Source organism: Saccostrea cucullata, unplaced genomic scaffold (assembly GCF_032062105.1).
Source record: "Saccostrea cucullata isolate Sc308-1 unplaced genomic scaffold, CSIRO_AGI_Scuc_v1 ctg24, whole genome shotgun sequence".
Lineage (NCBI taxonomy): Eukaryota > Metazoa > Mollusca > Bivalvia > Ostreida > Ostreidae > Saccostrea > Saccostrea cuccullata.
The window spans coordinates 279,927-290,949 of record NW_026933183.1 but is presented as its reverse complement, the minus strand read 5'-3'; the positions used below and the strand labels follow the sequence as shown (position 1 = coordinate 290,949).

At 33.3% G+C, this 11,023-nt stretch overlaps 1 pseudogene; it reads left to right on the top strand.

The window, feature by feature from the left end:
- The first annotated feature begins 2,413 nt into the window (after window positions 1–2,413).
- Window positions 2,414–10,960, top strand: LOC134237565 (blastula protease 10-like; annotated as a pseudogene).
- Window positions 10,961–11,023: the final 63 nt, after the last annotated feature.

Genomic DNA, 11,023 nt, shown 5'->3' with positions numbered 1-11,023 from the left:
AATGTTTTGAAGGAACATTGATTGTTATGAATAAATATTATGAACTTCTTTAATTCCTTAATCACTTGTATATACGGCAGCAAAAAAACAGGTAATCAAAATGGTGCTACAAACTTAAGAATTAATTTGGAGAAAACATATATAAATTTCAAAACATGGTAAATTAAAATCAACAGATTCAAAGGCAAAAGGAACAGACATTGTTGCAAAACGAACAATCACCGACGCAAAATCAAGTCTTCAACTAGTTTGATGCTAGATGTTGAGAATTTATATATTTTTCTTTTGCACCATTCGCTGCCAATAATCTCATTGCTGTCACATGACTGAGAATTGAAAAATTAAGTGAAGGATATCTTGTAATAGTCGTGTGAGTTGATTGAATGAGATAGTCATTGAATCTTTATTAGCGAGACATAATTTTCAAGAATTGTTGTTATTTCTTTGTATAATCTTCAGGAATATTATTATAAGCGAGAATGAAATTTTCGTGAGCTCACAGACTCGCCTTATTACGCGAAAATATAGTTGTCGCGAATAAAAAGTGATCTTTACTGCAACAAAAGAGGAAAGCGCCCTTTCATTAAATATTACAGTTGGAAGAATATTTCGTGCAGTTTTATTGCTTTTTCAATTGTAAACTAAAGGTAAAGCTGAGAGGTCAAAGGGTAGATTTTTGTCAACAAATGAAACACAATGGTCACTGATTGTACGGAGAAAGTTTGGAATTTTTAATCAATGGCAAACCTCTCCAAGTTCATAACAAACAATGGTATAACAACGCATGCCATCTCTATAGGTATCTATTTAGATGTAAAAACAATTTCATGAAGCATGCGATTGATGCGAAGACGAGATATAAGCGCATGCGTCAATGAAATCTTAAGTGACGTACGTTTTAGATATTCTATATACTACATAGGTGTACCGGTATATGATTGTTTATTGGTGACCTAGGGAGACATCTGGCTCATGGGTAAATTATATGCTCTAAAAAGTTAATTAAAAAAGGAAGATATGTTTGTGTTATTGAGGCTTAACATATTTATTTACGTAATTCTGAAAATGCACGGCATATCAGAACAGAGTGAATCTTTAATTGGCGTTATAAAATAAACATTTCCGTTATATATGAAAATAGATGAATGACTTGAGCTATTCAAAATAAAATCATTATATACAGTTTTCGACCCCCATCCCACATACGCTGAGATTGCCCTGTTGGTTTTACTATTTAAATACTTGAATTCCCCATAAAACTGAGTACAAAGCATCTATAGACCAGTGCACGTGTCTTTGATATGAAAAAAGGGCTTATGATTTATTTTAACTTCAAAAAGACCTAATCTTGCCTGCATTTAAATTGTGGCAGTATTTTTTTTATAGTTATGATAGTGGGGTTAAATTGGGAAAAGTTATCCTAAGATTTTCATAGAATCTTAAAAAAACTATAAATTTTACTAATATTATTTATAAACAACAAAATATTTCATGATGCGCTGATAGGATAAGTATGAGGAACATCACAAAGTTTATTTTAGCACCAAAACAGTCCATGTATAGAAAATAGATTGTGGGATACAGTTACAGTAATGTTATAGTTATCCTTTTTGCCGCAAGATATTATTTCCACACCAAGGGAAACTCGTGTTCCTGGCACAAATTTGCACGATAATTAAAAATCAACTTTAAAAATTCTTCTTGACAAAAATTTGATTAAAATTTAATAGACATGTATTAAATACTTTTCACCTATTTCACACCGATGTTGACGTACTCGTATGTAAATAACAGACAAGTCATTAGGTACGTTCGGATCACCTTAGTCGTCTGGTCAGATGTAAATTTCTCTTTAAAATCCGAGACCTTCCGGACAAGTTTATAATTTTAGAGTTAGACAGGTCTTATCATTTTTGCAGCCTCTGGCAGGTCGTCACAGCTGTCCTAAAAAGGCCAGACGTGATTAATATATTGGTTATTATCAGTGGTGTAAGTTAACTATATCGATCTTTTCACTATATCCCTCTAAGACCTTTTCGTATTTATAAACATGCTGACCCCCTAGACTATTTTATCTTGTCCCCTATAATTAGTAATAATAACTTCAAGGGCAAATACTTAAAAAGCGATACTTCTTAGATGATAGTAAAATTTGAATTTAATACAAGAAAAATGTACCAAAATTTGCCCAGAATTTGATATTCCCACCCTATATGATTTTTTAAAATGCATATTTTGCTCCTAATTAAGGTCAAAGGTCGCACATTGGCAAAATAAGTACCGGGTATGTTGTTTAAATGTTTAACGCAGAATAATGTTGGCTTTCCCTTTGGGTACCTATATTTGAATATTAGTGCTTTGACCTCTCAGCTTATATATAGAAAGAAATAGTGTTTTTCGCCAGAAGTTAAAAATGAATTTCCTGGGTGTTGCTATTTTGCTGATATTGCCATTCTATGTTTATACTTTACAGGTACAAAAAGGTATGTAAAAATGTGCGCAAAATGAGAATTTAGACTGGCAGTATAATTTGCGTAAATTCCGATATTTTTTTGAAAATAAATTTTATATATACAAAAGTGTATCCTTATCAAAATTATATTTTTGTTAAATAAATTATTTAACAAATGATAATGAACATCCAAATTATATTATAAAGATTTAAAATTAACACGTGTCCACTGCATAAAACGTTATTGATACTTTATTTATAAAACATACTGATCTGGCACATCTTAATTCTTAATTAAACTTTACTAGATTTATAAATCTAAAAACTTCATCAAATTAAAACTGGCTAGTAATTAAGATTTAGTAGCTGGTCAGGTAAAATCAGCCTCTTTTCTAACTATCAAGTTATTTCTCCAACATAGTGCACAACACAAAAGCAGACAATGATAGAAGTAGATTGATTGAATTGTTAAAACGATACGAGAACTCACTTTCCAAACAAATTAACACGGAGAAACAGATAGACCGACAAAGGAAAAGCGGTGAAGTCGCCAAATATCCACACCAGGATTTCCGGGATTCTACCAAAGAAAGACAGAAACGGATCAAGAAAAATGAAAACAAGGAACAACTTGACACTTGGGTAACTTATTTTCTATTATTATTATTTTTTTTAAATATTATTATATAAAAATGAAAAAAAAAATGAAAAATATAAGGCAATTACTTCTTTCAAAGACAGTATTAAATTAAAAAAAAAACTTCCTTTTTTAAATTAAACAGAATGTCAGAATATAACGACAAATGGCGATGATAAAAACATCGGCAAATGCCGTCATCTTTACCGGATATGACCTGTTATACATCAAAATCCTTTTTAAAAAACTGTTTAAGTTAATGTAATGGTAATTAATCAATAGAATGAAGATCAGGATTCTCCAGTAGCGGATCTAATGGAGAGCTTTGTAGTTCTAGACGGCGACAAAATCCTAAAGGTACAGTGTAACCTTATTCATTGCTCCCCTGTTTAAACGGAAGTAAGCTATATCTTATAACCAAGAGGACAACCATGACCTTGAACCAAAATCATTTGAACAAGTTCAAGTTGTAAAGGTCTCTCTTGGATTCCGAGTGAATAATTATTAGATCTTTATCGGTCTACATTTTTGTAATGGAGAAAAAATTCACATTTAATATAAAATTTACATCATTATCGGAATATTCTTGACCCGAAGGTAATTATAAGATTTGCATTTTTGCAATAGAAAAAAGTTCATAAATGACCCCAAAACCATGTTCTTTTTTTTATTTTAAAATCAGTTATATTCTTTCTAATATATAGATCTTTATCGGCTTTCCCCCTAAAAATCTTTGTAATGGAAGAAAAAAATTCACATTTCATAAAAATTTACATTATTTATCGAAGTGTATCGGAAGAAAAAAATTCACATTTCATAAAAATTTACATTATTTATCGCCAATTTTCCTCCCAAGGAAATATAATTGCTCTACTTATTTTTGAGAATTTGCATTGCAAAAAAAATGGTCATATTTTGAACATACAATGTACAAAAAAATTTAAGTACGATTTTTCATGGCTACCGTCAAACCATTTTTTTAAATCAAATAAATTGATGACACCGGAGAGGATTCTAAATTTCCTCTGCGTCTGTCCATCCGTTGTTTGTCCCAAATGGTTTTCCGCACTTTTTTTCTAAATGCTTGAAGACATTATAGGCTGGTTTTTGGTATAGGAGTATACCTTGATGATTTAACGTTCAAGTTTGCATTTCGTTTCGCTTCAATTTTTTTTAAGGAATTAACTTTTCAATTTTTAACTGTTTTCCGCAATGTTTTTCTAAACGATTGGAGATATAGGGAGATAATTTTTGATAGGTTAATTTCAAGTTTGCATTTTGTTCCACTTTAATGAAATTTATTTTCATTTTTTAACTACATTACACTTGCCGGTAGACAAGAATTTAATGCAATAGTTTTAAAACTTGTTATACATATATAACATTTACAATATTTAAAAATACAGTTTGTCTTTTATGTTTTTTTTCACAAAAGTATTGACGAGGCGGGAAATCTACTTCCAGAAAGAGGGGAAATTTCCTGTTTTTTCCCCTCGAGCAACGTACAATTTCCAGGGGAAAGCTGGCTATGGGGGAATCCACAACAACACCAATAAGTGATTTTTAAATTTTCTTTATTTACTTTGAAAAATTATACATTTTTTCACAGTGGGCCTACATACATGTAAGGCTGATAACAATAAACATTGCTATGAATATGATTTTATAAACACGCTATGTAAGAATGAATCAATTTTCCGAGTAGGCTGCGTGTACATTTATACAAATATATTTGTGACCAAAGCAATAAACAAAAAAACAAAAAAACAAAAAAAAAACAAAAAAAAATTATACATTTGACACCTAAATGTTTTCAAGAATAATAGCAACAATATGATTTTATTAGAACAGGATTATTTTCTAGTTATCAGTTTAATCATGATCAAAATCATACCAAAAATACTAGTAATTGACATCATAAACAAGAATTGCATCAGCAACAATAACTTTGACAACAACACGATGAAACAACTGGCGTGTCCGAGTGAATTAGTGAATGACAGATAAGGAATAATTTATGTCTTAACTCTGTTTTCAGAGAAATTATCGCTTGCTTAAAAGGAACTTCGCCAAATCTGAGAGACTTTGGGAGTATGGCGTTATACCGTACGAAATCGACCCCAAAATAAGTGAGTACTGTTGCAAATTGGCAAATGAAAATTGGCCTGACTTTTATGGACATATTCTTGTATGAAATGTCAAAACATAATTTCTTGGTTAATGAATGCTATTTCTCTTATGATCTGCTATAATGAAAACTTTCGTTCGTAGCCCAGTCTGATCTGATAGCTACCATTAAGGCGGGGATAGACCAGATGAACACATACACCTGCTTACGTATCCTGCCTCGTTCTGAGACAACCAATCTAAATCTGCCTCACAAACAATACATTGTTTTCCAGCCAGATTCGTGAGTTTTATACTGTAGAGCTAAAATACTTGATGAGAGTTAAGATTTAAAGAATTAGAACTACACGTATTATATCAAAGCCAATCTTTCCGTGTCAAGGGTATTTAATCAGCTCCGTACCATATAAACTTTTGACCGAATATAATTACTTTGTTGGAGTTTTATATATTTAAAAAGTTTGAAAGGTCAATCGAATACTGCTTTTAACCAATCAAAGTACATGTATATCGCCAAATTATGGAATCCGGATAGGGCCACGCACTTCACTATCGCACCATCGAACATCAACTTAAAGGTTTGAATAAAACAATCTTTAAAATTGATGCGATAGCGCGATGACAATGATGCTAAAATGCGATGGCGAGTCGAAGGTTAGCGATAGTGAATATCGCTTCATCGTCAAAGTCCAAATTGCATCATTATGCACCATCGCGTCATCGTGTCATCTTATCGCACCATCGTCATGTTGTCGCGCCATAGCATCATCGTCATCGCGCTATCGCACCATCACTTCATCGCTATCGCACCATCGCCTCATCGTCATCGCATTATCTCTTCATCGCACTTCGACCTTAAACCTATATAAGAAAAGTGAGGTCAACCAAATAGTTTAGTAAAAGACAACATTGAAAGTCGATGATTAGTTCAGCAAAGATAAGCTTAATTTTAACTGTTTTTAGATGGAAGTCGAAAAGCTTACTATACCCCGGCGTCGGTGTCGGCGTTAGCGTTGGCGTCCCGGTTAAAGTTTTTGGAGCAGGTCCATTCCCAAGGAACTATATGCCCTACCTGGACCAAACTTGCATGGATGATGCATTTAGGGATGGACACTACCAGCTTAATATTGATTTTTTCCAAGAACCAGGTTAAAGTTTTTGAGGTCAAGGTAACTATAATCCCTACCCGAAAACTTGGGATAATGCATCTAGGTGAAAAATGTTGGATGCATTTGACCTACATTTACCAGATTGGTACATTATTCCTAAGTAACTTCATCAAAACATGGATGATGCATTTTATAACAATACAACTTGCTTGGATGCTTCTGACCCAATTTTCCAAATTAGTAAAAATTTTTGGTGAGGTCCCCAAAAGACAAAAAAACATGTTGATGCAGTCGAAAAACCAACTGTTAGGAATATATTTGAGATTTGCATTACCATATGATAACATTTGATAAAAATCTTTGATTACCTATGTTTTTTATAGTTATGAACACTGGCGTGTTTTTTTTTCTGTTTACAATAAAGCAAACGATGTTTTTAATTGGCCAAATTAATCTATGAGGCCAATCAGAGAGTGCATTTCTAACCCTGTCAAACTCGCTTAATTCTGTTAAGGTTTCAGAAACCTTTGACTTAGGAAGATGCTGGCAAATGGGAAGACTCATACAACTTACAAAAATATCAATTTTCCTCTTCCCTTTGTTTACCTCATTTATTTTAAGGATGGACTTTTACGAACATTTTTATTTTTCAAATTAAAGAGCCCCTTGGGGATCCGGGTAGATCCATTCCCCCTTGCTTGCAATTATCCGATGGCACATAAACCGAGGCCCCGTGTCACAGCAGGTGTGGCACGAGTTAAACGTGTGCCGAAAATTTGCAGCCCTTCACCGGCAATAGTGACGTCTCCATATCAGTGAAATATTCTAGTTTTAAACAGTAAACAATCAATCAAATTAAAGATATTCTTTTGTATAATGTGCAACATTTTGGTTTGGATACCGGGGTTGGACTATTCTGCAGTGATGGACCATTGATGTTGCTGTATAACCTTTATGGTCATGCGTATTGCTTTATTCAAATTTACGCATTGTCTCGTGATTTGCAGCAGTCAGTTAGGTTTTAAATGCCTTAAAGAACTCGTTTGCCAATAATGCAACTTCATGTTACTTCTACATGTACTGTTTACGCTGGAACATGCATCTGTTTCTTAAATTAGATTTCTTCTCCGGACGTAATGCAAAACTTCACCCAACTGAGCTAAAACCTTTTTAGGGTTAATAGGTGTGTAGTGTTGGTGTGCGGAACGAAGGTCATTTTGCTCGCATACGCATGCACGTGCGTGCGCGTGAAATGAGTAAATTGACTTATTTACTTAATATAGCTATTACTTTTACATTTTTTGATGAAATGATTAGAAACTCATTACATAAAGATATATTTATACTGTAGATAATGTGACACTATCAAATTAGCACGAACTCACGCGCATGCACGAGCGCTTTGCTGTGATTGGCTGAAACAAAAATCGCAATATCTTTTCTGTTTTTTTGACGAAATGCTATGAAATTTAAAATATGGGTATACTTCAGTATATCCTACAATATGAGATATAACAATTGTCATGTAAACACTCGCATGCACGTGCGCTGCAATGTGATTGGCTTAAACTTTAAATAGCTATAACTCCCTTGTTTTTCAACCAAACAGTATGGGATTTAGAACATAGACACACATAATTGATTCATACAAGGAAGTATGGTCGTCATGCACATGCATGCACGTGCGTGCACGTGCGCTTTGCTGTGATTGGCCGAAACAAAAATCGCAATATCTTTTTTAATTTTTGACGAAATGCTTTGAAATTTTAAACATAGTCATGTATTAGAATGTCCTACAATATGATATATAACAGTTGTCGTGAAAACATGCGCATGCACGTGCGCTGCAATCTGATTGGCTTGAACTTAAAATGGCTATAACTCCCTTGTTTTTTAACCAAACAGGATGGGATTTAGAACATAGACAACCATAATGAACTCCTACAAGAAGATATGGGCATTAAGCACATGCATGCACGTGCGTGCACGTACAATGCGTAAAGTTACAATTGCACTTGATTTTGTGTATTTTTGAAAAGTTTTTAATTAGATGCCTTAATATTAGGTACATTAAAGACTATTGATAGTGTAGATAAAATGATATGGTCATTTTGCTTTTGCATGCACGTGCGCTCATGCGCAATGCAAAAATTTGCAATATACATGGTATACATAGAAAAAAAAGGTTGTTAAAGTCTAAGATGCATAGAGTGCCTTATTAAATGAAGCTTACCAATTTTCACCAAAAGAAAGTTGGGGAGCGTATTACAGAAAAAAAACAGATAGAAATGGAAATATTTGTGAAATAAAGCAAGATAAAAAGAAAATGAGACATAAAATCAGAGACACGGACGGTAAATTGTATGTAGAATGTTTACAATTATGAAAACAAAAGAAGTTTAACCAAATATATTAGGCACTATATATATATAACATGTAACACTGACCGAAAGTTCCACATGTATCATATATTATCCTTAATGCAAATGTATTTTGAGATGTTTGTATCTTCCTAAATGCAACTGTATAATTTTCTGTTTTCATTTTCCTCTATTTTAGGTGCAGACGATACTGCACGAGCTTATGCACGCAGCTGGCATGCACCACGAGCAGTCACGTGACGACAGAGATCACTACATTACTGTAAATTACAGCAATATTGTGGGCGGTACCAGTAACAAAAACATGAATATTCATCCAACGTACGACAGATACCCGTATGATGCTGAGTCCGTGCTTCAATATGGACTATACGTAAGTGATCTACACATAATCTTACAGTTATAGCAGATGTGAGCACAATTTAGAATTACGATGCGGTTTCTCACAATGTTTGATAGTCGACTATTTGAAGAGTTTTTCTTACATCAGGACCAGGCCTTAAACAGTAATCAGAAAACTATGGAATTTAAAGACAAGCTGCTGGAGATTATATTTCATAATTGCAAACATGTCCTTTTATGATGTGGCTGAAATTAAAAGCATACAAGTGCACAGGTAATCAAGAAACTTAATTAACTTAAATTATGCACAATATTATGCAAAATGTATTTTTTTTAATGTTTGTCTTGCTAGTTAAAAATTGAAAAACAGTTTTCGAATCCATCTCAAAATTAGTACATATGTATTTATATATTAGAGAAAATACGTTTAACCAAAATTTGTCTTGCCATCATATGAGAGTTTACTTCGAATATCATCAGATTAGTGACATCACTGCAAACATCCTTTTCATCGAGTCAGTAAAAAGTTCTTACTTTTCACATTTTTTTTTATTGTAGACCACTGCCCTTCTGTACCTACGTGTGAGAATGGCGGATTCGTCCACAAGGGGTGTGAGTGCTTATGTCCTAAAGGTCTGAAGGGGGCCCGATGTCAGGAGGTCGAAACGAACCCCGGTAAGTTGTGGAGAGAATACTGTCATGTTGTCAGTGAAATAATTTGTCTTTACTGCCAACCGGTTAACGGCTAATACAAAATTTACAACAGTAAATACAAAATTTACAACGTATACGGCACAGGTTTACATCATGACGATCCGATAGCAGTTATAAACTCTTAATCCCGGTTAAGTATTTGAGAATGTTTCCAACTGCACAACTTATAAATGGGTGAGAGAATTTGGGGGCAAACTACAAGTCGGTTATGAGAATAGGGGAGCAAACTGCATAAATGTTGGAAATCCACTTCAGAACATAAATTTATTTAATTATTTTTTTTAGAAGGAAAATAAATTTTGTGAAATAATGATTTTAATATCAAATTCATGTTGTAAAGGAATTTTTTTCTGTATTTCAACACAATTTACTTCTAATAAATCAGTTCCTATCGCTTACAATTTAAATCTTCAAAATAAAGCACATATTTCAGGTTGCGGTGGTATCATCTCAATAAGCGCCGGAGAAACCCGAGAAATCACCTCCCCCAATTTCCCTAACAATTACAACGCAGGCGCCAAATGTACCTGGTTAATAAAGGTACAAAAATACTATATAACTTAAACAATTCATTGAATAACAATAAAATTTATAGCCAGTGAAGGAAGATGGAAAATAACGCCAGATTTTCAGGCAGTATGATGCTGCAATTTTTACTAGTTAGATCTTTTTTGTTTGAAATTCATTAGACGAGTCCGCACCTGTATCTGCCAAGAGTTCTTTTAAAAGTTGATTTACAATACATTGTTTTATTAGGGTCCAGAAGACAGACAGTTAAAGATGACCATCTTAGAGTGGCACATTGCCTTCAATAGATGGCGGAGATTTTGTTATCACTGGGTGGAGATCAGATACAATCTGATTGGTCAAACCGGAATCAGGTGACAAAACAAAAATATTCAATTTTTATGATAATTTGTACATGATTAATTATTAATATTGTGAAATGTAAACTGAATACAAAAACATTTCATTAAGAAAATTTATCAAATTTTTTAGGGAATGTGGATATCATCAACCTGGAAGTGGCGTTTTTGTGAAGACGTCGTCAGATGCCAAAGGCAAGCTATTGCTGCTGTTTGACAGTGCTTTCAATGCTAATGTGCCTCCTACAAAAGGATTCAAAGTGAAAGTAGAAGTTCTGTAAATAAACGGCAATCTCAAAATGATTTAAAAGTAAATTGAAATAAAAGTCAAATATTGCCATTTGTGATTTTCTTATGCCCTGTTCACACGAAGAGTTTACTTCGAATTAAACGTA